This window comes from Simochromis diagramma, unplaced genomic scaffold (assembly GCF_900408965.1).
Source record: "Simochromis diagramma unplaced genomic scaffold, fSimDia1.1 OVJJ01000816.1, whole genome shotgun sequence".
Taxonomy (NCBI): Eukaryota; Metazoa; Chordata; class Actinopteri; order Cichliformes; family Cichlidae; genus Simochromis; species Simochromis diagramma.
The window spans coordinates 8,162,951-8,188,890 of record NW_024386908.1 but is presented as its reverse complement, the minus strand read 5'-3'; the positions used below and the strand labels follow the sequence as shown (position 1 = coordinate 8,188,890).

Below are 25,940 nucleotides of genomic sequence, written 5' to 3'. Positions count from 1 at the left end.
ATTAGGAGACAGCAAGAACAGTGAGACTCACCTGTGTGTTCAGGACGATCAGTCTTTTCAGGTTCAGTCACAAGCACTCTTAGTACATCGTGTACGCTTGACCTGCAAAAAAAATTGCAAGAAAATTCAACACCAAGCACACACTATTCTCATTCTCGTCAAACTAAATTATTATTTTTTTGGGTACAAGCTTTTAGCCCGGAGGTTGAAATCTTTGCATGGCTGGTGTTTCTGTTTAATCATTTTTAGGAAACAGTCTTCAGAGTTTAAGCAAACATGACAGGAAATCTTTAGGTAGACAGTGAGTTAGGCTTTTGGTACGTTTCTTCTGCACCTATACAGTGTATGCAGTTCATCTTGGCTAATGAGGTGATTATATGCTTTGAACTATAAAATATGAACTACACATAAACATCTTCTGGCAAAGAATGGCAAATTGCACAAATTCAAATAGTGTAACATTTTAACAAAAGCAGCTATAAAGAGTGTTTTTATGACAACAAAGAATCAAATCATCCTATCTTGGTTTGCATTTTGGCTGAAGCAGGTAGCTGTTTGCATTGAACAGCTCCACTAAACCTGGTGTGCAATATTTACAGCAAGAAAACACAAAAGATTAACCTGCATGTACACTCTATATTTAGTTTATTGGGAAACTAGTTTTGTATTACTCACAGTGCAAAATAATCCTTCTTTATCTTATCTTGGTGCACTGGGTGTCTGACATGACCATCTATGCAGAAGATCGATCTATCTATTTATCTATCTGCTGACCTCATGAGCATCCATCACTACCCCACATATGTTCAGTATGTAAGAAAATAAGTATAATGGCTTTAGCTTAAACAATAATATTTTTCACAGAAATTGGTGAAGACCAAGTAATGCCAAAAGAGGGACTTCTGGGCTTACAATAGTCATGTGGCCTGAAAAAAATAAATAAAATACTGCCACATTCTGCTACATTTTGACGGTTTCTCCTTTAGTTCTCCGATGAAGGCACACATTAAAGATTAAAAGTCAAAGTCTAAAAGGCCACATCTGCAACATTTTTGCCGTGTTCTGTTAACAAAATCAACAGATCACCTTACTCGCAGGTCCTAGAAAATGCATGAATAATTACTGATGTTTCCTTGCTTGCTTGTCACTTGTCATTTGATGCCACACTGAAGCACTTGGACACACATCTGCAATGTGTCAAACAAGGTGCTCTTGCTTAAACGGCGCCTGAATTACCAATGCAGCAGGGAAACATTCATATGCACTTCGCTTTCAAGGTCAGTGACTGTTAAGTGGTTCTACAATATGTTCTTTACTAATTTAATACAGCAGAAACTTATTTCCTCCGAGGACATCAAGAGGAGGCACAAATGCTGAAAGTGCTTAAGAAGAGTTCAAACTGAGTGTGCAAAAAAAAAAAAAAAAAAAAAAAAAAAAAAAAACCCAAGCATAATCACATTTAGTAGAATTACAATTACTATAAATGCAATTTTGGAGTAATTTCACATTACAAATCATCTGAGAGTGTTTAAAAAGCTTTTCCAGGATTAGGATTTTCTCTTTTATTAAGATTGATCAGTTAGGCAGTTTTTCAACTCCATATTTTTTTATTCTTGAACTCTACTAGAGTGGACTTACATGGAGGGTAGTTCCAAATTTTAACTGTGCCTTGGCACAGTTCCTGACCAAGGCTTTGGCTCCTTTCCCTTTGTGGCCTCCCCCTCATTTAACCAAATTTCTTCTAATTGTCTGACTGGTTTGAACAGCAGGTGGGTGGGGCAGTGAAAGCTACGTGCCTGAGATGACCATATAAGGCAGGGGTGGGGAACACCAGGCCTCAACGCCCAGTGTCCTGCAGGTTTTAGATATCACCCCGGGTCAACACACCTGAATCAGATGATTAGTTCGTTACCAGGACTCTGGAGATCTTCAAGACATGTCGAGGAGTTAATTTAGCCATTTAAATCAGCTATGTTGGATCTTTGATATCCACAGGTAAAAAACATCTATAAACTTGAACATTAAGATCAGCTTTTGGCTCAAATGGACTACTAGTGCATGTGGTGATTTCATAATTTAAAACATTTGCCCTGTTTAATGAGAGCATCCACCACTGAACCAGTGTATATGTGACAGATAATAAAGAAAAGTATGATAGATCCCCTTTAAAAACACATTAACTCATAAAATTCCACAATTATAGCACATTTAAAGTGTTTATATCTTTAATGATTCCACCAAGAAATTCCAAGAGTGATCTCCTCTGTAAACCTCTGTTTTAGGCCTGTTATCTGTTTTTTAAACAGTTATTTTTAGGCCAACCCGACCACATACAGCAATAAAATGGATACAGTTGCAGTTCTTTCAGTATCTCTTTAATTAACAGAGTCAAACATTTGCTGGTTTATTTATGGAAAATCTTTTCCACAGAATATTTTTAGGCTTCAGTAAATTTCAGTAGACTCAAATTTATTCTGCGCTTATAGACATTTTCAGAAAAGGTGATGAAAATAAGTGCTGCAGACCTTTAAAACTATTTCAAATTTGAAACCATCCAACAGCGCAACACTATTTGCATCTGTCCAGAAAGAGCAATAAACTCTGCAAATTCTCTTTCTGAGGTAAACAGCATTTCATATTGCTCATAAAGAAATCAATGGATGGAGCTGGGAAAAAACCCCAAAATGGTAGTGTTGCTCAGGTTGGCATCAGAGGGGCTTTTATAGTGAACTTGATTAAAAGAAAATTGCTTTCAAGTGCTCTCAGCAGGCTGGAGGTTGAGTGGGTGTGCTCTTGTGTGCAGCGACGGTGGTGTTTCACAAACTAGGCTCGCAGGGGGAGGAAACAAGATGAAGAAACACTCTGAAACTGCCCGAGGACAAAGAATATGGAAGCACTGGTGACATGGTGGCGCAATATTACTTCTATTATCAGTTTCAGTGCGTTGTCATTTACATGACTCGTCCATGGCCATCGAGATTGAATTCATTTTTCTGTAATGTAGGGACTGTTGTGTTGATGTGCTTTTCTTCAGACACTTAAAACTCATTTTAAATTGCACTTTTGATTACGCTTTAGCATCTGCTACCATAAATCAAATACGCATTTAAATTGGTGCAAGCTTTTGTCAAATAACCAAAGTGTGGAAAAAAAAAAATCACCTAATTGTAGATTTTATCTGGATAAGTGACAGGAGATCTGACAGGGAGAGGTGGAGGAATGGGCTTTTTAATTTTGGAATTTGTGTAATTTATTCCCTCTTGAATTCAAAATGACATCAGGAGATCAAATGCTGTCCCCGATTTCCATGAAACCTTCACCTAATTGGCTTTCAAAGAGTGAAAAGAGCGCTGGTGAATATTTTAACTACTTGGTTTTAAAGTAGTTTGACTTTGGTGAGAATACTATCGGAGATCCGTTGGTATACAATGTTATTTTTTTTAGGAGCACTGTTCATAAATTGAATTTGCATTTGATTGAACTTTGAAATTTTTCACCACAGCACTCATTGAAACATAATGTCATTCTCACCATGTACGAACTCCAGCAGGGGACATGCCAAGAAAATAAAGATGTAGCCACAGCACAGAATCAATGAAGTCAGGGTGTTGCATCACCATGTCATTTTGTTTTAAGGCTTTCTTAGAGCATCATGAGCTTTGTTTACTTGCTTTACAGGTCAAATGGATCACAGAATCTGCACATAATGAGAATTATTTACGGTTTCACCCCTCTGCATCGGGTTCACTTTGATACACACTGTCTCAGCATAACATTCATTGGTGCCTGAACATCATCTGATATGCATTAGCATATGCACTGTAGCATAGTAAACAGTGAATCCACAGGGGCTTTTTACTACAAATAGTTGTCTTAGTGAATAATTAATAGGTTTGCTTCTACAAACATGCTGTAAGTGCGTTCTTTCTTTTGACATTTGCATATTCATTAATTTTGTTGGTGTTTTCATTATTATATAGTTTAGAAACAGTTTTAATGTAGAGAGTTTTTATGGTATCCTTGTTTTAAGTATCAAGTTTTAGTTTACCAAAGCCGATGGTTATCTCTTATGGAACATTTGATGAAACTTAACTTTGAACTATATCAAGTACTGTCATAAAAAACTCACAAAAACAGCTTCTTTCAATTCTAAGGCCATATCAAGACATAATAAAACTCATCCAGTTCTCACCAGGTTTTATATTCGGTAAATACAAAATGATATAGTACACAATATCAATAATTATTTACCAAAAACTTAGGGAAAATTCAGAAGCCGTTTAGGAAATATTAGGTACATCCTATGATTCAAAAGCTGGTAGAATCACCTTTAGCAGCAATAACTTATACTACAGAGCACTATCATTCCCAGTGCTTAACATACCAACAATCTGTCACGCCCCTAGGTGTCTCATAGTAAGGCAAAAAGTACCCTTCTACGTCCTTATGAAACGCTCTGGGTTATCAATTGAAACCAATAGAAAGCCACTCGGGGCATTAAGACACGCTTAGAGCAGAGGCTCCAGCCCTAACCCTATCCTTAACTCTATCAAATAATGTTTTCCAAAGCGATTCAAGATCTGAAAGTGAACTTATTTTAACGTACATAATGCTTTGTTAGGTTGATTTTCATGTCACACATAAAACACGTTTATAGCTCTCATGCCTCCGAGCATGTAACATACTGACGATTTGTCACATTCGTCAGTTTGTTACACGTTGGGATGAGAATGTATACTAACAGTAGTCTAACAGTATTTTGTGTTCTGTATAACTCTCTCACATCACTGGGCAGGACTTTTGTTGCTTCAGTTCACTGAGGTTAGCGGGCTATCATTAATGCACGGCTCTCTGGACCTTGACTGGGTCATTGCAGCACCTTGATTATTTACTTTTTCAGCGATTCTCTTGTAGATTTATTGCTGTCTTGTTGTATGAGCCAATTCAGACCAAGCTTTAGCTGTTGGCTAGATGGCGTCACATTTGAATCTTTAATAATTTACTTTGGAGACTTAAAATTGTTTGGAAATGGTCTTTTAACCCTTCCAATATTGGTTGCTTCTTGCAGATACATTGCTGATGTCTTTACCTCCGTGGTGTTGTGTTACACAGACCTGAATGCTCTCAGATCTTCTGCTTTTATAGAGCTGCTCACACAGTGATGATGTTGTTGAAGATTGATTAGTGGCACCTGGCAGATACTTAGCTTCCTAAGGTAAGAGTGAACTTAATTTTTCAGATACTATTTCAGATACCTATTTTGTAGTTCATCTAAGGTTGTATTTACATAGTTTTAAGACCAAAAACCAGTAATAATTTTTGATCATGTGCTGATGAATAATTCCTGACAATTGAAACGTGTTGTGTATGTTCTTTTTTTTTTCACCAGGTTTTACATTATCCACACAAAATGAATTAACAAAGTACATTAAAACTTAAAGCTAGGATGAATGTAAACTCCTCAGAGATCTTAAAATTGAGCAATAAATGAAGATTAAAACTTTAACATTAAAAGGTATATTAACAGTTAAAAATCATTTTTTAAATTAGTTTTGTTGAATTTATCCTAAAAATATCAGGCTATAGCATGAAACTGTTTAGCTTAGCTGAGTTTAGTATAAAGTCTAACACAGTAGGCAGCAACATTTTTTATCTTGTAGTAACAAAAGCTGTTTAATAGCACCTCTAAAGGTCATTAAACAACATGATGTCAAATTGTTTGTCCAATACAGTCTTGAAATTATTTCCTGAAATCTTGACCAGATGCCTGAAAAATAGTCCCAGCCCAAAGATTTCGGGATACCCATTTCATTTGAATATCATTTTTAAAAAATCGTTGTTTTAAATAACATTTTAATAATGTTTTTTCTTTAATTTGAATATTTAAAACAACAAAAAATAGTAATACATTAAATCTAAATTATTGCTTTGGGAGGAAAATGGAGAAATAAATAAATATTAAATACATACATAAAACGCTGTCATTGTAGCTTGTTTGCCAATCGCTGACTGAAAATATCCAGAGCTTCTTAAATTGGTGGGGTTATAGCTGGCTGCTGGCAGAGCTGGCCAGTGCAACCCCCTCTGGCTTCTGCTCCGTGGCTGCTGGGTGACCCCTCGTCTGGGGCTCTCCTCAGCTCTTCCCAGGAGGGTGGCACGGATGCCCCTCCGGTGGGCCTCCTTGGGCTCTCGCACTCTGGGGCCTCTGGATGTCTGGGGCCTGGATCTCCTCCATGCCTGCTTCATAACTTGGGGGACGGGGCTATGGCTCCCTACACCCTTTAACAGACCGTTACATGGGGAAAACTTTTGAATACAAGCGCGCTGATCCACACAGGTGTGCACACGGGTGTTCACTGTCAATAGACATAAACTACACCTTTCTTGGCTGCTACCTCAAAGCACATTGTGCGCTGTCGGTCCTGTGTGCTGCACCACAACATTCAATATTTAGCATTTACTGCTGTTTACACTTAGCTAGATTAATGCGATGGTGTTGTGTTTGCTCTCTTTTTTTTGCTTGTTTTCTCTTCTTTTTCACTCAACAGGTGATCCAGGAGTTTTTTTTTCTCTCTCTTTCTCTTTTTAAGTGCCCTTTCTCACTGTCCCTCTTCCCCTCTGTTTTTCTTTTCCTTCATCTTTCTTTCTCCCTTTCCTTTCCCCTTGTCATGTCTGTCCCGTCTGTAACAACTGAAAATAAAATAAAATAAATAATAATAACAAAGGTCGATCGAATGGACCAATACGGCAAGGCCGTGATGATCCACTTGGTAAAATAAATCCATTGGGTATCCTTGTTGGCCTTCAGACAACAATTCTGACGGCTAAAGAACCAAATGGGACAGGCAAAATATATATATTTTTTTTTAAAAAATTGGTGGGGTTAAAAGCAGAATTGCTTTGCCCAGACATAACAATCAGACAGCAGACTAAAGGATAAGATTAAACATAGAGGTACTGGTAAAAACAAACAATATCAAAAATATCTGCAAAATGCATGAAAGCAATAAAAAAAAAAAAATACAAGATGATTAGTAAAATACATGTTAAGTGTTAAAGTGCTAAGACTATCAAGGACCACCATTAAACCTCTTAAATATGTAAATTAGCAGCAGAGGAAGGTTCTTCTCTCTATAAAATCTCCCTTAACCACTAACATCAATGGTCAAAATGTCTAAAAGCAGTTTTTGCCACATACCTTTTATATAAGTACTGGTACTAGGCGTGGTATTGCACATAGTAAAGCTTTCCTAAGATATGAACCTCATATGAAGACGTAACCTTTATAAGTTTTAGAGGTACCTGAAAACATTCAGGCTAGCTACTGCTAGTTTCCAGTGTATACTATATGCTAAGGCATGCTAATGGACTAACTGCAACCCGAATGTGCAAAATGTATCTACAAATTCAATCAATAATCTTTAACCAGAAAGTGTTTGTGTAGCTGGATTTGTAGTGAGCTTGGTGTGGTGGTGTGGTTAGTACTGTTGGCTTGCAGCTCGGGCCTTTGTGTCCTCCTACAGCAATGAAACGCTTGTTAGGTTAACTGGTGATTCAGTGGTCGGTAGGTGTGTATGTGAGTGTTTGCTCCTTCTGCCTCTGTTGGCCTTGTGATGGACTGGCGCTCTGTCCAAGGCGTACCCTGCCTCCTTCCCTATTACAGCTGGGATTGGCTCCAGTGACCCTAAGTTAAATAAACAGTTAACAGATGATCTGAAATTGACCAGTAAACAGTTTGGCAGACAGCTGTGACGTGGCAATCATAAACAGTAAATGAATTATTTTTGTAAGCCCTCACCCTAAGCGGGCGATATTTTTAAAAAATATAATCTTATTCTTAATATAAACTTATTGTTACACATCACATTAGCCTTCTGTAATATTAAATACACATAAATGGGTAAACACTAAAAACAAATAAAGAAGTTAAAAAAGAAATAAACAGATACTTTTTTATATCTGATTTCTGTCCACTTATTGCCATTAATGTATGCTATCTAACGCCAATGTAATTTTCCTATTTATTTATTCCTTCACTCCAAGCACTGTCTCCAGTGCTGCAAATCTACTCTTCCTCTGCTTGTTTGTTTGTTTGTTGGTTTTCTTTGCAGCCTAACATGATTTCTATCGAGGCTTGCTGCTGCTGGTGGTGATAAGAGTTGCTTTCCAGCCGTTTTAGCTACCGTTAGCAGTTCAGATAACGGGAATAACTGTCCTTCGCATATCTGCCTTTTCATCGGCATTTCTTATTCTGTTCTCTTGTTGGAGTGGACATCACACAGACATTACATCATCATGTTATTACACAAAAGTCTGCTCCATACAAAACCATTGTGCATAATACATTAATGTTTTTGACATAACATCATAGCAAATGTTTCTTATGCAATCTGCTGAAAGCAATAGGTATATTTGGAAGGCTGCAAACCATTTTAGTGGTTAAATTAGAACCCTTAACACTACTTGTTCTTGCTTTAAACTATTTTTTATTGTATATAAGTTTGGGGCTATTTGAGTCTGAAAGCAGATCAAATAGTTTGCCCCTAGCAGTCTATTGAAGTTTTAACAGACCGAGGAAAATATCTTTAAAAGGTCCAGTCTATAAAGCATTCTAATTTTATCACCCAAAACATCTGTAGTCCTTCTTTTTACTTTGCAGCTCACATTTTGGACCAAAACTGTGCGAGATTCAGCTGACAGGAGCTCGTAATGACTTGGCATTCGACAGAACATGTAGCCCACAGACAGACAGAGACAAGACAGAACACTTCAGTGACCACGCTCAGATGGGTGAAATCCCCCGGTCCGACAAACTCATCCCACACGATCGATAGCTGCTGTGACAACAGCCCTTCCCGTCACAGGCTGGAGAACAAGCTGTTGTGAAGGTCTGAGAATGGGAGATAGGCCCCGGAGGGGAGACTTGATTTACGACCCCAAGTCAAGATGGAAGCACAGTCGCCCACATACTGTAGACGGCCTTCCTGCTACATCACTCTCCCGCTCCCTGCCTGACTGCCTGCCTGCCTGCCTCTTTACTTGTCCTCCTTCCAGTGTCTATTTGCCCGCCTGCTGACAGCAGGAATGGTCTGAAGTGACATACCGCCAAGAAAAACATTTCATTGTGTTCTTTACCTTCACCTGGATTTAGTGGATGGCGAAAATCCTAAATGTCACCTTTGGCTTGTTTTAGTTATTTTATTTTTTATAAACTTAGCCAGAGAGGGGGCGGGGGAAGATGTTCAGAAGGAGAACGCTGGAGAAGGACCTAATTTTAAAATGCCATGTAGCCATCGATCAGCAGGAGAAACAAAGGAATGACACTCAGGAGGTGCTGCTAGACAAACAACCACCCTGCAGTAAGAAACATGGAGGGAACATGTCACCTGCAGGCAGTGGTACACTGCACAACACAGTGGCATGTGTTGAAGCAACAGCTTTGCACAGGCAGCATGCTTTGGTCCACCACTCCAGCTACTTAGAGATGGATTTTTCATGTTATCTCAAGTAAAGAAAGGCAAAGGAGACTTTTTGGATTCGGTTTTAGATTATATATCTCGCTTGAGTTTTAAATATATATATCATCACAGATTTTTCTGGTGATATATTAGCAGTTCTTGGATTTGGTTGTTTCTATCGTGGGAGTTGTTGTAGGAGTTTAATGTTCTGCTCATTGAAATTCAAGTTAAAGTATTGACCGCTTTAGCGCTGAAACACAGTGAAACAGCAACACGAGCGTTTTACTCATTCTAGGGGAGGTTTGTCGTCAACCTCTTCAGCAGTCGTCCACCTATTCTAGCATGGTTTAAACCCCAAAGCACTTCCAATGTACATTCAGACCCCCCACTTGCTCCCCCACCCTCTTCTTGTTTTTTTTTTTTTTTTTTTTAAAAAACACTTTTCTGGATGCTGTTGAGCAAGGGAAGATACCCTGCCTCCCTCTCTCCCCCTCCTGAGCGGTATCAATATTCATGGGTCTGCCGGGTGCGTTTGTGCGATGGCTTTCTCATTAGCCTTTGATCCCCTTGCGCGAGGCCTGCCGGAGCGTTGCGGCGCCAACAACAGAGCAGCGTTTGAAGTGTAGAGAGAACAGCTGCTTGCATTGATCTCCATATACTTTCTTTGCCATCCACAAGCACGTCCACACATATGCAGATGCTGCCCACGGGCACATGAATACATGCATCTACTGTAGGACTACACTTGCAAGAGCGCGGATAGATGGAGCTGACAGCAATCGATAAGAAAATCAATCGTGAAAGTTGATAAGCCTTTTAAGCTCAGCGTCTTTGAGTTTTAACAGTCAACACAAACCGAGTTATCACCTTGGGTTGTGGAAACTTTAATGCCCATTTTTCAATATTTTATTTCCCACTGTTTAGACCAAAAGATTAATAGATTAAGTCAGAAAGAAATTACCAAGTTATAAACATGAGCAAATTAAAATTGTATTTATTTAGTGGGAAACTCTCCTATTTAAGGCTTATCAACAGGTATTATGCAACGCACACTCTATCTTCTCATAGAAGACAAAAGTGTTATTTTAAAACTGAGCTGACATGACGCAGAGAACATTATGATGCTCATTGAAAATTAATAATGAGGTACTTCTTCTAACAAAATAGGGATTCTAAGCCGCTAAATTATACAGCAAGCTGGAGCAAAGCAGCACAAAGCTTGGTGAATAGCTCTTATTTGCTACTGCGAGGCTGGGTAAATTATGATGATTACAGAATTATTTGCTAAAGCCAGGAATGCTTTGTTGGGAAAAAAGAAATGTACACACACAAATAATCAACTGGGGCTCTATTTTAAAGCATAATCCACCTTCTGGCTGTGAAATAGCATCAGCATTTTGCAGCCGAAAATAAATGACATCATCCCACATTAAGCCCTTTAGCACAATTTCTGCCATATCACAATGTCAAAAACACAGGCTCATGTCACAGGCTGTGTGGTCCATGATGAATCTTCAAACTACCGCCCACCCCTCTTTTTTTTGTTGTTTGACTTTTTTTTGTTTCATTTTTTTGTTCCCTTTTGTTCATTAATGTGAAAACATGTTCTCCTGTACAGCCAGGAAGGACAAGGTCCAGCTACTATGACATCATAACATCTGCACAAAGACAATCCCTGCGCTATTGCGCTCAATAACTCTCCCCTCTCCTCTGGTATCTGCTGCATAAAAAGCACAGTAAAAGATTAAGACTGGGAGCTCGTCTGGGCTATTGCTCCACTGGGAACGGGTCAGCAGATCAATACAGCCAATGTGTCTGATAACATTAGACCACCCTTAATGGCACTAATGAAGAGAGAGTTAGGTCAGGGAAAGAGTTACAGCAAAGATGGGTTCATTAGATACGATGTGGTTTTGCCACTTTGGGGGGTTTTTTTTGCACTTTGAATTTTGTTGTTACTTTTTAGCACAAATCAAACATGGCATTAAATTAATTAAGTGTGCAAAATGATCAGCGTGACTCTTTTAAACCAATAAAGATTAACGCCTATCAAAAGAATAGCATTTAAAGCAAGCTTCACAAGAAATAGAGCCAACAAGCCTTTCCCCCCAGTTTTTGCTCAGTTGTGTGCCAGTAGAAAGAAGAAAAGATGAAAGCAGAAGCACCATCAGAGTCAAGTTTCTAAACTAACCAACTCTTGTCGGTGTCCTTTGTGACAATAGGTCACAGTGTGCCGAGAAGGACTCTGATTGAAGGGAGTGTTATCAGTGTTCAAATGTCAAGAGAAACTACATCTCAGCAGACTCGCCTCTGACATTATAATAAATCACACCCCATTGTGCTCCATGTAGTCTCACTCACACACAGGCACACACATAGACACATATAAAGAGAGAGAGAGCAACCTGCTGCTGAAAAAGCCTTGTACTTGGCAGGATCTCTGCACACACACACACACACACACACTACTTAACATCACCAGCGCCTGACTGCTGCTGCTGGCTCACAGTTTTGATAAAGATGAAAGGAGGTGATGCACAAAAGGAGGCAGTGAGAGGCAACGTACCTCACAACGGATGTCTCGGTTTTAACTTCAGGAGCTGCAGGAGACGCGCCGGTGAGGCGGGACTGTCGACTTCTCTCTGTCTTCTCCCTCTCTGTCTTCTCTGGGATGGAGGCTCAGGAGGAGAGCTGCTCCTTCGCTGCCTCCTCCCTGCCTCTGGCTCACTCTGCTACTGTCTCAACCCCTCTCACTATCATACCTCCCCTCCCTCCCGCCCATGCGGCTGCCCCCACCCCATCCTTTTTCCCCTCCTCTTTCAACTCCTCCCCTTTTCTAACCTGCTCCTTTCTGTCTTTCCTTTCTCCTACACCACTCTCAAACTCAAGGGTGACAAAAGAAATCAGGGCTTTTATCATTACTTTCAGCTTTGCTGCAAAGTATGTTGCCTTGGAACTGAAATTGCATCCAAAACTCATCGGCTAAGGTGAGTTTTCTGTACTCCAAGGTTAAGAAAATACTATTTCTGAAACTCATGAGGCTGATTTTAACAATCTGATTATTTAAGAACGAACTAATGCTTAAAACTAACTAATAAAAATGTTTTAAAAAAAGGCACTATGGTTCCCCTGAATCAAACTTTACACAATTTTAAAAAACTATCCAGTCAATCAAATATATTTAATTTGCAGTATTCACCAAAGAAAGGATAGATTTCAGGAACAACATTTTTCATTCATTTTCTGCCCATCAACATATCTTTTAATCAATTCAACTCCATATTTTATTGATGCTCCAGTGTAACATTGGTGAATGACTTTATCATTTATTGATCGGTATCTTTTTAATATGGGAAATCAATCCCAGAAGAGACAGGGGAGGATTAAAAACTGGTTGAGGGGATATTTAAGGATTCGAGAATGTCTGACTGTGAAGAGAAACTGCTAAAGTAGTGGACTGAAATCAGAAAGGTTGGTACTTATTGCACAAAGAATTTAAAAAATCCAACAAAGATTTGCATCTGGATTTTCCACATCAAAAATACAAAGAATCATTTGCTCCCTGCTTTTTATTTGAATATCTGCATCTGAAGACCACTCCTGGATTCCTCAGCACCGACCAGTTCTTAGTCTTTTTTGTCTCCTTTTCCCCTCTCTCACATCGACAGCCCTTCGCTGCCTCGGCCCCTGTTTCCATAGTGACACTTTCCCCGACTCTGGCTCGACATAATCAAGTGAACGGGATGGGGGTGGAGGTGGGGGCTGGGGGTGAGAGAGGGAACTGTGAGCAGGGTGCGGGTGTGAGAGGTTGAAGTAATGGCCAAGATGAAAAAGATTGGAAAAAAGAACATCCCCAAAAAACTGGCAAATAGCGAGAGAGATAAAGGAGCAAATAATGAATTAAGAGAATGTTAATAAAGAGAGTTTGTCAATGGCAAACAGTGTCTTTGCCTCGAGTCCATCTCCGCCTGATGTTGGGTTCTGATCAGGTGCTTTGCAAAGCCTTGGCATATGGCTAAAATAATTATCATGCTCATCAAACATCTAGATGGCCACTTGTTCTCTGTCACAATGCTCCCACCAGAGCAGAAATGAATTATGGGAGGGTTGATCCATCTGAATTTTAATGGGAGAGGTGCTCAGCAGGGGTTTACCGCATGATGCCAGGGAGAGATAGTGTGAACCCACTTGAATGTCAGAATAAAATTATGTACACCATGCAGACTAAATGTGAGAAAACTAAACTAGAGTTTTAGCCATGCTATCGATGTAGTATAGCAGGGCTAACTCGTGGCACATCAGTATTTTTGCTGGCTTTTTTGGACATTTGTGTCGCTGTAACGACAAATCTGGCCAAGTTTGGTTATCCACTAACTTTTCCCGTTGCTCAAAAATGAAGTTAACATTTCTGGTTTGCAGTGAAATGTGTCAGCAAGATGGACTGCCATGAAATGTTGTGCAGACTGGACGAAAATATCCAAGTTTCTACTGGATCACAGACTTAATATAAATATAGATGCTGAGTCACTACTTTCTGTGACTGTGCAAAAGTTAAGGGAGAATTTTGTAGAAACAGGTCATACTTTTCTCGGTCATTTGCAACTAGAGCATTGGTGAAGTAAGCCCATTAGAGCTGCCATGATGACTGGTGTTCTTAGGCCTCTAGTCAAAAACGCTGCCCCTTGTCACCTCTGAATTTTTCAACTGGGCATGACAAGATTCTGATTGAGGAGACTGTATGCTCATGCGGGGACCAGGCCCTAAAGTGTACCCTGATGCTATTGACTTTTTTCTCTAAATGGGACCATTATTTACAAAATAGACTTAACTCTGTTTAAAATAAGTTTCTGGCTCTCACTGGGTGAAATCAGGTGCTGTAGGCCTGGCTGGGGCTTTCTCAGTCATTTTCCCAGTCACCGTCATCAAACTAGCGACCACTCGCAACTGGTCAGGGAATATATATTCATCCTCATGGTTGTGATAGTTGTGGGCTCATCTCTAGGCCTTATTCACTTAATCCTATATTGCCACCATGGTTGTCACACATCCACAATGGGGGACAAGTTAACATTACATAGTTAGTCTGCAAAACCTCAGCAGACATCTACATCATTCCAATCAGAGCTTTTTAGGCAAACCAGGAATCACCCCCTGCTGGCCAATACAAAGAATGCACATTTAAGTCACTTGCACATTGCCTGCAAATTTCTGGAGACTGGATGGTGTCGAAAGGTGTACGTCAATGTTTAACTTTGCTTTATGTTTTAGATTGTAAAACAAATGCAGCCACTGTCACTTTGCGTTTTGAAGCCTCAATGTTCGTGTTTCTAGTGCCTCCCATTTTGGTTTTGTGGAGCCAGAAGTGACCTTACATGGAAAAAAGAGTGGCAGGATAATTTATCAGCTAGCGCTAACAGGCATGGTCAGCAAGCTGCATTCATGAACTCCATGAGGACCAAAGCCAGAGACACATATATGCTAATTAGTCCTCGGTAACAGACCAGTAAAATACAAGAAAGAGAAAAAAAAATCAGACTGCTTAGATGGGCTGTACCACTCAGGTGTTACTTTCAGAAGGACCAGCACCTCAAACGCTGAGGAGTTTAATGACTCCAGCTGCCTGTTTCAGGACACCTGTCAATCAGAGGGCCACACTCTTAACTATATTATCCAAATGGATGAGTTAATTAAAAAATATGAATTTGTAATTAAAGTTGTTTTTTGTTTTTTTACCATGCTGTAAACACATTTTTTTTTTATATCTGTAAGTAATGTTAAAACTGGACTTCACTGGAATAACAGTGCTTTTAGATTCAGCTTTAAGTGGCCACTGTAAGATCCACAGTGTTTGTCAGTTCCACATCATTTTTTACCCTGGATGTTGCAGCTTGGCCCCAACTGCTAATATAAAAGGGGAGTAGTTTATTACCTATCAGTAATAAAACAGAGACGCATCCTTATTAAAACACACAGCTTCCACTGTCTTAGGTCTTTACTGTGATTCTGCTCATTGCAGGGACAAATGCTTAACAAATCTGTGCAAATAGCACAAATACACAAGTATATGTGTGCTATAATTACTATTGTTTACTTTAGAAACATCAGTGAATGTCCCCAAGAGGGATAAGAGAAGATTGTGTCGCTGCAGATTGTCATTTTGCAGGATTAATAACAATTGAAAGGGATTACTGTCAACTGCCATCCTTCCTGTGTGATCAAGGAGCAGAAGCAATATGGCTTGTGAATCTTCTAATTCTCTATCGATCCCCGAGCTGCTGTGTTAATGCCTGCCTCCCCCCACGACGAAGGTCAGGTGGCAGGGTCAGCCACTCATGGACCCAGAACAGATTTAGAGCTGTGATTAAAAGGACACTTCTGCTGGCAGGATGCTAAGGGTCATGGAGGATCAAAGGTGAAACTTTATAGCTTACATGATGCTTTTTTTTTTTTACAGCACAGTTTTTCTGCTGCTGTTTTCCTCAAGGGAAACCAGCACTTTGAACACAAAAAGAAAATAGATTACACTTTATTACTGCTTTGAAAAGCAGAGCTGGTTATTAAGCTACCACTTTGGAGAATATCGTCCTTTAACAAACAGCCAACCAGAAATTTTTTTAAAAAAGTGAAAACCCCCCTTTTTTCCCTCACCCTTTTGTAAAAATAAATTACATGTTTATCCACACTTTCATTTAGTAAGCATAACTGTGAGTGTGTCGGCAGAAAAAACAAAAGTGAAAATATCTGGGGTATGTTGGTAATATCTTGCTTTTTCTGGGATGACAATTACCTCATAGGGAAGCTAATATTAGCTAATGTTAAGCCAGATACCTGAATTCACAACCATTTATAACAAGTCTTTGTTTCATTACTGTTTGGATTATTATCAAGAATCTTTATGACGATATAATGAAAACAATACGTTTTTCCTTTAAAACAAACTCTTTGTTATTAAGTTCCCTTGAGAGTAGAGGGCTTAAGCATTTGTTGATAGCATATTTATTTTAAGAATAAGTATTTTAAATCTTATAGGTTTATGATCTGAGGGTGCTATATACGTTCACTGACCACTTAATCAGGTATGCCTGTTAACTGCTTGTTAACACATATATCTAATTAGCCAATCATATGGCAGCAGCTCGGTGGAAATACATATGTAGACATGTTCCACATGACCTACTGAAGTTCTAAAGCATCCGAATGGGGAAGATAGGTGATTCAAGTCACTTTGAATGTTCTGTTCCACTCCTTTATAACTAAGAACAGGAAACTGAGGCAACATCAAAATTTGGAAAAATGTTGCTTTATTTGGATGATAAGGTCAGAATTAGGCATGAAAAACATAAAAGCATGACTCCATCTTGCTTTGTATCAGTTGTTCAATGGTAGTAGTGAGTGGCTGCCCCTTCTGTCCATGAAGCCAGGTAACACACACCAATTAGTTAAACTGCAGGAATGTCTTAAAGACATAAAGACCTGGATGGCCGCTAACTTTCTGCTTCTTAATTCAGATAAAACTGAGGTTATTTTACTCGGCCCTGAAAATCTTAGAAATATGGTATCTAACCAGATTCTTACTCTGGATGGCATTACCTTGGCCTCCAGTAATACTGTGAGGAACCTTGGAGTCATTTTTGACCAAGACATGTCCTTTAATGCACATATTAAACAAGTATGTAAGACTGCTTTATTCCATTTGCGCAACATCTCTAAAGTTAGAAATATTCTGTCTCAGAGTGACGCTGAAAAACTAGATCATGCATTTATTACTTCCAGGCTGGACGACTGTAATTCATTATTATCAGGAAGTCCTAAAAACTCCCTGAAAAGCCTTCAGCTAATCCAAAATGCTGCAGCAAGAGTACTGACAGGGACTAGAAAGAGAGAGCAGATTTCTCCCGTTTTGGCTTCCCTTCATTGGCTTCCTGTTAAATCTATAATTGAATTCAAAATCCTGCTCCTCACATACAAGGTCTTAAATAATCAGGCCCCATCTTATCTTAATGACCTTGTAGTACCATATCACCCTATTAGAGCACTTCGCTCTCGCACTGCAGGCCTACTTGTTGAGTATTTAAAAGTAGAATGGGAGGGAGAGCCTTCAGTTTTCAGGCCCCTCTTCTGTGGAACCAGCTTCCAGTTTGGATTCGGGAGACAGACACTATCTCTACTTTCAAGATCAGGCTTAAAACTTTCCTTTTTGCTAAAGCATATAGTTAGGGCTGGACCAGGTGACCCTGAATCCTCCCTTAGTTATGCTGCAATAGACATAGGCTGCCGGGGGATTCCCATGATGCATTGAGATTTTCCTTTCCAGTCACCTTTCTCACTCACTATGTATTAATAGACCTCTCTGCATTGAATCGTACCTGTTATTAACCTCTGTCTCTCTTCCACAGCATGTCTTTATCCTGTTTTCCTTCTCTCACCCCAACCGGTCACAGCAGATGGCCCCGCCCCTCCCTGAGTCTGGTTCTGCTGGAGGTTTCTTCCTGTTAAAAGGAAATTTTTCCTTCCCACTGTCGCCAAAGTGCTTGCTCATAGGGGGTCATATGATTGTTGGGTTTTTCTCTGTATCTACTGTACAATATAAAGCACCTTGTGGCGACTGCTGTTGTGATTTGGTGCTATATAAATAAAACTGAACTGAATTGAATTGGCGCACTAGTCTGGGGGAGATTTTCCTGGTACAGTTGAGCCATTAGTACCAAATGAGCATGCCATAGCCCACCTGGGTATTGGCCATCCCTTTATAACCACAGTGTACCCATATTGATGGCTATTTCCAGAAGGATAACACACCATGTCAAAAAGCTCAGATCATTTCACACTGGTGTCTTGAACATGGCAGTGAGTTCGCTGTACTCAAATTGCTTCCAGTCGAGATCTCAATCCAACAGAGCACCTTTGGGAGGCGGTGGGACAGGAAATTCACATTATAGTTGCTGCCAACAAATCTGCATCAAGTGTTTGATGCTGTCATGACATGGACCAAAATCTCAGAGGAATGTTTCCAACACCTTGTTAAATCTATGACATGAAGAATTAAGGCAGCTCTCAAGGTACTAGGGGTCCAGCCTGTTAGTAACAAGGTGTAAATAAGAATGTGGCTACTGAATGTATCAGATATGTTTGGTTTCTTTTAAATCAGGACACTTTTTATTTTAATGGCTGGTGGAGAAAGTTCAAAAACATGTAACACAAAGTTAGAGTTTGATTTCTATTAATTGGCAGCAACATTTTAATAATGTATTTGGTATATATATATATATATATATATATATATATATATATATGTGCTCTATACCAAAAAGGCTGAGACGGAGCTGAAAATGAAGTGTTTATGTAAATGTTTAGGCCTCCCTATTGGAGCTAAATGCCCATTCAGTCTTACTTCGGCTGTCTTGTTGTTGTCACCTTTACATATTTGTAAAAAGAAAATTGCAAACCCACTTACTGTGAAAAAAAAAATTATCTGTTGGGCTTTCCCCTAACGACCATGTTGGCAACATCCGTATCATCTAATTTGGTGATACCTCTGCCTCTAAGAGTGCTACCTGGCCAAGCACAAAGTTGTCGGAAAGATTTATGTCTCTCTAACTCTAAATTCCAATCTCAGCCTGTTAGTTATCCCCAGCTTTAGTTTAGTTGGCAGAATGATTGACAGCTGGCTGATTGGGGAGCTGCGGATTTCTGTGCCCTCAAGTCAGATTCTGGGGGGATTCAACCAATTACCGCTCAAGGGCATCAAGACAAGGTGCAGAGGGTTGACGCCAGTGCAGGTTCTACTCTAACCTCTAATGGCGTTTGTGCACGCCAGAGGGTACAGTAGGATGCAGAGAAACGTAGCAGCAGATATTACGGTAACACAATGACACCTGGCAGGTTATGTTTCTTGTAATTGGAAGAAAGAAATTGTTTCAAGGTTTCTTTCCCAGGCTTTAGAAACAAAGAGGCAAGAGGTGAACGATGAGCATGTGTCATTGTTGTTTACTATACAGTATGCACTGTATCTGCTGGAAGCAAGCAATGAGCAAATGCACGCAAATTTGCCAATTCTTAATCATTTCCTTGTAATTTCAGTGTAAATTGTCCAGGGGGTACCCCGCCTTTCCTCCTCATCCAACCTTGAATTGGATAAGCAGAGAAAGATGGATGGATGGTTGGAATATGGGCATAGAGCCGTTTTCAGTTGCTTTTTGGTTGGATATAGGTTTAATGTGGTTTGGTTTAGCAAAATCTCTTGGTTTAAGCTGAAATGCATCCTTTCCCACCAACAACTTTAAACATGCAAAAAGCTTCACCTTCTTTTTCTTTATCACCAGGGTGACACTCCATTACACCCATCCACTCCAACCAACTCATCCTAATATATGCTCCTGAAAAGGAGGTACCAGTTTTATATGCCATTATTTGCACAACTGCAAGAGATCACCAGTATCACTATTGCACATACACTGTGCAATGACTTAAAGACTCTTAATATGCAAGCAATTAATTGGAGGGTAGGTAGCTGAGTAGTCACTCTCCTCAACATCCAAGTAAAGTTCTTTGAAGGAAACTTGATTGGGAAAGTTCAAAAGAATCTCAGATATTGCATTACTAATATGTCAGTATGGGAATTTTATAGCAAAATATAGAGACTGTCCTCATTCAGCTAAAACGTTAAATCTCATCTTTAGGAAATTTTTGAATCTGTTATAAAAAGCTACAGCAAAACAGTATAAATATAGAGCATCTATATTATATTAACACCTCTGGAGCAACTATTTAATGGCAGTGTGGACTTCTATGTTCTATTAAAAGGTGTAACTCAGCTTGTGCCAACTTGAGTTATTAGAGCATCTGTCTTTACACCCAGTTAGTACATTTGGCTTTCATGCTGGAGATTTACAATTAAGAATTAACTGCAACAGAAAAGTAAAAAAAAACATAAATAAAATCAATAAAAATAGTTTTACAAAGGATTCACGTTGATTTAAAGCAACCACAGTAACAAAATGTCACTGAATATGTGACAGAGACTGAAAATTTTCATTCTTTGATATCATCGCGTATTAGAGATGCCGTGGTCTGCTGCTGCATAGGGTGTGTGCACACATGTGTGTGAAAAATGGAGCACAGAGGGAGAGCAGACACCAACTTGTAAATGATGTCTTTCATCTCTTGACTTCAGATGTGGCTGTCATCCACTTCCATTATACGGCAGGATGAAGTGGGACACACACGACAGACTGTAAGACTGGAGTGTGAGAACAAAGGAAGCTGAGATGTGTGTGCATATGTACACACACACACCTTCTTGGTTTGGTTATGCGCGTCATAATCACAGAAACTGGAAGGAATTCTTCTTCTTACTTGAACTTGCAATAGAAGATTTCAGGGCAGATAATCTCAGGGATGTCTAGGTGTGGAAAATGAATGAGCAATACTCTCGACACCCTCGGCAAACACCACTGTGGTGCCCTTGAGGAAGCCACTTAAACCCCAAATCGCTCCAGTGGAGCTGCTCAGTGGCCAGCAGCAGACTGTGGCTGCACTGAGTGAATGTCTGCATGAATTTGAAGAAGGCTGAAAAGGAGCCAGCGAAAACCCTCCTAGGATATATATATATATATATATATATATATATATATATATATATATATATATTTTTTTTTTTTTATAAGGAATCTCAATTGGGGCATTACTCAGAAATGGCAATTCATTCAAGGCAAAGCCACAAGGTGTAAAATAAAAGTCCCTCTGGGAAATTAAAGTCTGATAAAACAGGACATTCCCATATTACAGTAATACAGCCATCTGTGTTCACCTTAGATATCCCGGATCTCTGGGAAATTCCTTTCACTCTGTGCTATCTGAATATTTTCAGCGGTGGCTTGGACAGCTGTCAGCAGGAACCACCTGGAAACTAGTGTCTTGAAAATCCAATTTACGAGAAAATTTCCATTTGACTGAGTAAATGGCTGCTCTACAGGTGGAAAAATACAGCACAGTATATCCAAATACAACATTTAACATTGAGTTTTTCCTTTCCAGTCACCTTTCTCACTCACTATGTGTTAATAGACCTCTCTGCATTTAATCATATCTGTTATTAATCTCTGTCTCTCTTCCACAGCATGTCTTTATCCTGTCTTCCTTCTCTCACCACAACCGGTCGCAGCAGATGGCCCCGCCCCTCCCTGAGCCTGGTTCTGCTGGAGGTCTCTTCCTGTTAAAAGGAAGTTTTTCCTTCTCACTGTCACCAAAGTGCTTGCTCATAGGGGGTCATATAATCGTTGGGTTTTTCTCTGCATCTATTATTGTACGATCTACTGTACAATATAAAGCACCTTGAGGCGACTGCTGTTGTGATTTGGTGCTATATAAATACAATTGAATTGAATTGAATTGAATTGAATTGAATTGAATTGAAATTGAATTGAACAAATGTAATAAGTGCTCAGAGCGCATGCTGGCAATGTCTTTGATACTTTACCAAGCGCGTGAACTCCTATAATAACCGTCTGACATTTCTCTTCTGATATGTCAGGTCATTGTAGAGATATGTTCCCAAAGACACACATATAATACCTAAAATCAGCACACACAAAAAAAACCCCCAAAAGTGCAAGAATGACATTGAAAAGTTGACATATTTCCATAATTTTGAAATATGCTTTTCGATTAGAAATGATTCAAATTAAGTAAAGAATTAAAAATGTATCCACATAAGAGAGATTACTTATATAAATAAAAAGAACAGGAAGGAACTTCAGTTAGTTATTAATAATTTCAAATACTTATATTAGCAAAACATTATATTCAAATTCGTAAATTAAAGAATTAGTGACATTAGAGCTCACCTATAGTACCTGGGTCAAAGTCCAGCAAATCTGTCATGGATAGTATTGGTTACATAATAAGCTTCATGACATACTACACTACCTCTTGGTTAACACATTGTCATGGCATAAAAAGTTGCTGGTTTGATTAACATGCTTTGGATGGTTCATGGGTGTAGAAACTACTAGTTGTCTCAAAATAACCAAGATATAACAGATCTGGGTTTATAAGTACTTTAGAAATGCCTTAAAGCCCCTTAATCCAATAATTCAATGGATAATAAGTTGATAATAATAAGTTGATAGATTCATCTCTTTTACTCTTTTTCTTTAGGAACAGATGAGCGTCCGGTGATCTAATGTGACATTCCGACTAGTTATTTTTTAAATGGATGAGAAGTTTTGGTGGGGGGGGGCTTTTTCTGGGTGTTTGTTCAGCTTTGTTTGATAAAAGAAAAATCCTATTTCCTAAGGCAGTCTCTTATTCTGGTTTAATCTGAGCTGAAAACACAATTAGATAAACCTATAGTACTTACAATTTACAGAGCATCAGGGCGACAGTGTTAAATAAGTTTCGTAGACATGAGCTTGAGGAAAGAGACAGAGGAGAAGGGGGGCTGCAAAACTGATCTTAATGAGAGCTGCAGAAGAGGATAAGCAGCACTCTTCACCTTACATACCAAGACCCTGGCTGCTGAGACGGCTTCATTAAGCCCACCAGACTATGGACTGTCACTCTTGAAAACGGCCAAGGCGGCTAAAGGAATGGGAAACAACAACACAGTAATAACGTTGACATTTACAATAGGCGTTGGATATCATATCCAATTTCTCCCTGCACACCCTTAATTCCTTTTTAATTGCTTTTCCGTGTTGGTTCCGGGATAAGGCTGTCTCTCTTCATTTGTGAAAGTTGAGAGATGGGGACAGTGGTGTGTATATGAACAGCTGATGATGGTGTGGTGGCGTGCATGTGTGTGCAATAGTGGGTGAGGGGCTGGGGTATCAGATGCTAAAGCGGGGCTGTTGCAGAGAAAGCTGAGATAATTGCGAGCGGTTTCAAACAAATCAAATACTGTTTAAAAGAGTTTTGATTAAACGCTGCAAATCTAACTCTGTAAAAACGTAAGAATTAAACGATTATCATACAGTCTGAATGATTAATTATCAGGCAGCATGCTACTGAACACTCATCCTTAAAGGATGAATTATGGTGCTAAGGAGAACCAAGAGCCAAATACTTCTTATATTCATAGTATACTCCCAGAACAGAGCCCACAGGACCGTTAATAACCTGCATAAATCAATATAATTTGACCAGAAAGTAAGTCTGGATCTAGCAGTGAATTTAAAGTGGTTGAACCCTGCACTTCAAGGAATAGTTCAAAATTTTGGGAAACGTGCATTTTCGATTCACACAGCAGGCTCCATGCCACTTTCGTGTTTGTACATTATGAAGCTGGAAGCAGTGGACAGTTAGCTCATATCCACAAACACTGGAGGGAGACAGCTAGCCTGGCTCTGCCCGAGCCAAGTGGAGCAAAGTGTTTGTCAACCAGCAGCTCCACGACTCAACAATGAAACCAGCTTATTTTATGTGTCAAAAATAAATAAATACATAAAGCAAACCAACAAATTAAAAAAATAAATAAAAATGATGTAGTTTTTTGTGTGATTATCATTTGAAAGTGCGTCTGGCTTTGTCTAGTATGTAAATCTAAACAAGGTGTTATTTACGGTGCTTATGGGAGAGGTTTAAAGCAAGCAAAGGTTTCAGCAACAAATGCATTTCCCCCCAAAACCTATAATAATAATAATAATAATAATAATGTTTTTTTAAAAAATCATTCTAATAATTTGGCGGACATAGTGTAGTGTTATAACAAAGTTCCATAAAACCACAACTTGTTTTTGACAAGAGAAACACAGGTTAACTGTTAGCAGTGAACTTCTTCTTGTACATCCTCACATTTTCTGCACACATATCCGATTTTTCCACCAAAGTTAGGTACCTAATTCCACCAAAAAGTGCCTGCAAAGCTCCAGCAAAGGATTGAAACCATCAAAATTTGGAAGTGCATTTTCCCTTGGACAAAACCGGAAGCCTAGTATGAACAAAGCGTCCGTTTTACTTTATGTTCTTTTAAACACTGAACAGTAAACAACATCAATCAAGCATCCGGTCCATCACGCTGCTGAGTGACTGACGGCACAGCCCACTGCACCACATAACTTGGCAACCCTGGAGTTACTTTTATCCAGCAGAGTGTGTGGTGGTTAATCAAAGCCCATAATTTCCATAATTCATGGATGCCCATCTGTTTGCCACCTACTCCCATGCCCAGTGCAGAATAAACAAATTCAGGAGCGGGGCCAGGGGGCTATTTAATGACAGCATCAGCCGTGGCTTGTGCAAATATCCACACATACACACACGGCAGGGAACGCGCGCTCGCCACGCGCACACGCAGCATAGCCTAATCAATCTTCCGGCATGAACTATAATTTATTCTCAACACAACTGTTTAATCTATCTAAGGTGTGATATCTGCATTGTAATTTACAAAGTGAGGTTAAATAATTAGGCTTCACCAGACTACCACTCATCCCATTCACACTGTGCCTTTACAACGTTCTCTCGCAACCGATCTCCGCCCAGACGATTTCTCACAGAAGTCTTGTCATAGTTCGTCACTGTGCAGAGTTTCTTCTGATAAAACACTTGATGTTATTGCAACCCTGTGGAGAGCTCTGCTTTTGAATCCAGAGAGCTCAAGATAGAGAAATACGTCGATGTGGGAGGAGGATTTGTTGTGTGATTTAGAGATAAATACCCCTCTAAGCTGACATGTTAGTGGTAATAAAGCCTAAATCTGACTATATCTGACTATATCTGACTGAGATGATTCAACTTTTCTTATTTTACAACATTTTGTAGAGTGTAATCAGTTTTTTATATTCACTGAGTAGCACTAATAACAAGGTAACATAACATACGAACAGTGGTGTTGTTAGGATAAAACAATGCACCTATTTATATGCTCACTGGCCATTTTATTAGGTACACCTTCCTAGTACTTAGCAAGGTGTAACCTTTGATCAACTGTACTGCAGCTTAACTCAAGATTCATCCGACCAGGAAATGTTTTTCCAGTCTTCTGTTCACCAATTTTGCCAACCCACTGTGGTCTTCTGCTGCCTTGGCCCATCTGCTTCAAGGTGTCATGTGTTATGCATTAAGAGATGCTCTTCTGCATACCTTGATTGTAAGGAACAGTTATTTGAGTTGCTGTTGCCTTCTTGTCAGGTCTAGCATCAACAAAACATCTTATTTCATTGTTATCAGACCATTACCTTCTTTGTAAACCTGAGATGTTGTTGTTTCTGCAGTTTCTGAAATACCCAGATCAGCCTGTGTGGCACCAACAACTGTGCCACATTCAAAGTCACTTAAATCACCTTATTTTCCCCCCTTCTCATGCTCATTTTGAACTTCAGGAGGTCTTCTTAACCATGTCTACATGTCTAAATGCACACTGAGCCATGTTGTTTGCTGATTACATATTTGCATTAAGAAGCAGTTTAGCAGGGTATAGCTAATGCTGTGGCCGGTGAGTGTATGTTTGAGGTATATAGGTTGCAAAATTAAGTAATCTTT

The 25,940-nt window shown here is 39.4% G+C and overlaps 1 long non-coding RNA gene across 1 annotated transcript in view; it reads right to left on the bottom strand.

Moving 5' to 3' along the window:
* Nucleotides 1-12,198, bottom strand: part of LOC120735934 — a 58,951-nt gene extending 46,753 nt beyond the window's left edge. Inside the window, exons 1-2 of the long non-coding RNA XR_005696384.1 lie at nt 12,025-12,198; nt 32-102 (exon numbers count right to left, since the gene is read on the bottom strand). This is a non-coding gene — a long non-coding RNA (uncharacterized LOC120735934). The remainder of the gene's footprint in view (nt 1-31; nt 103-12,024) is intronic.
* Between the last annotated feature and the right edge of the window lie 13,742 nt (nt 12,199-25,940).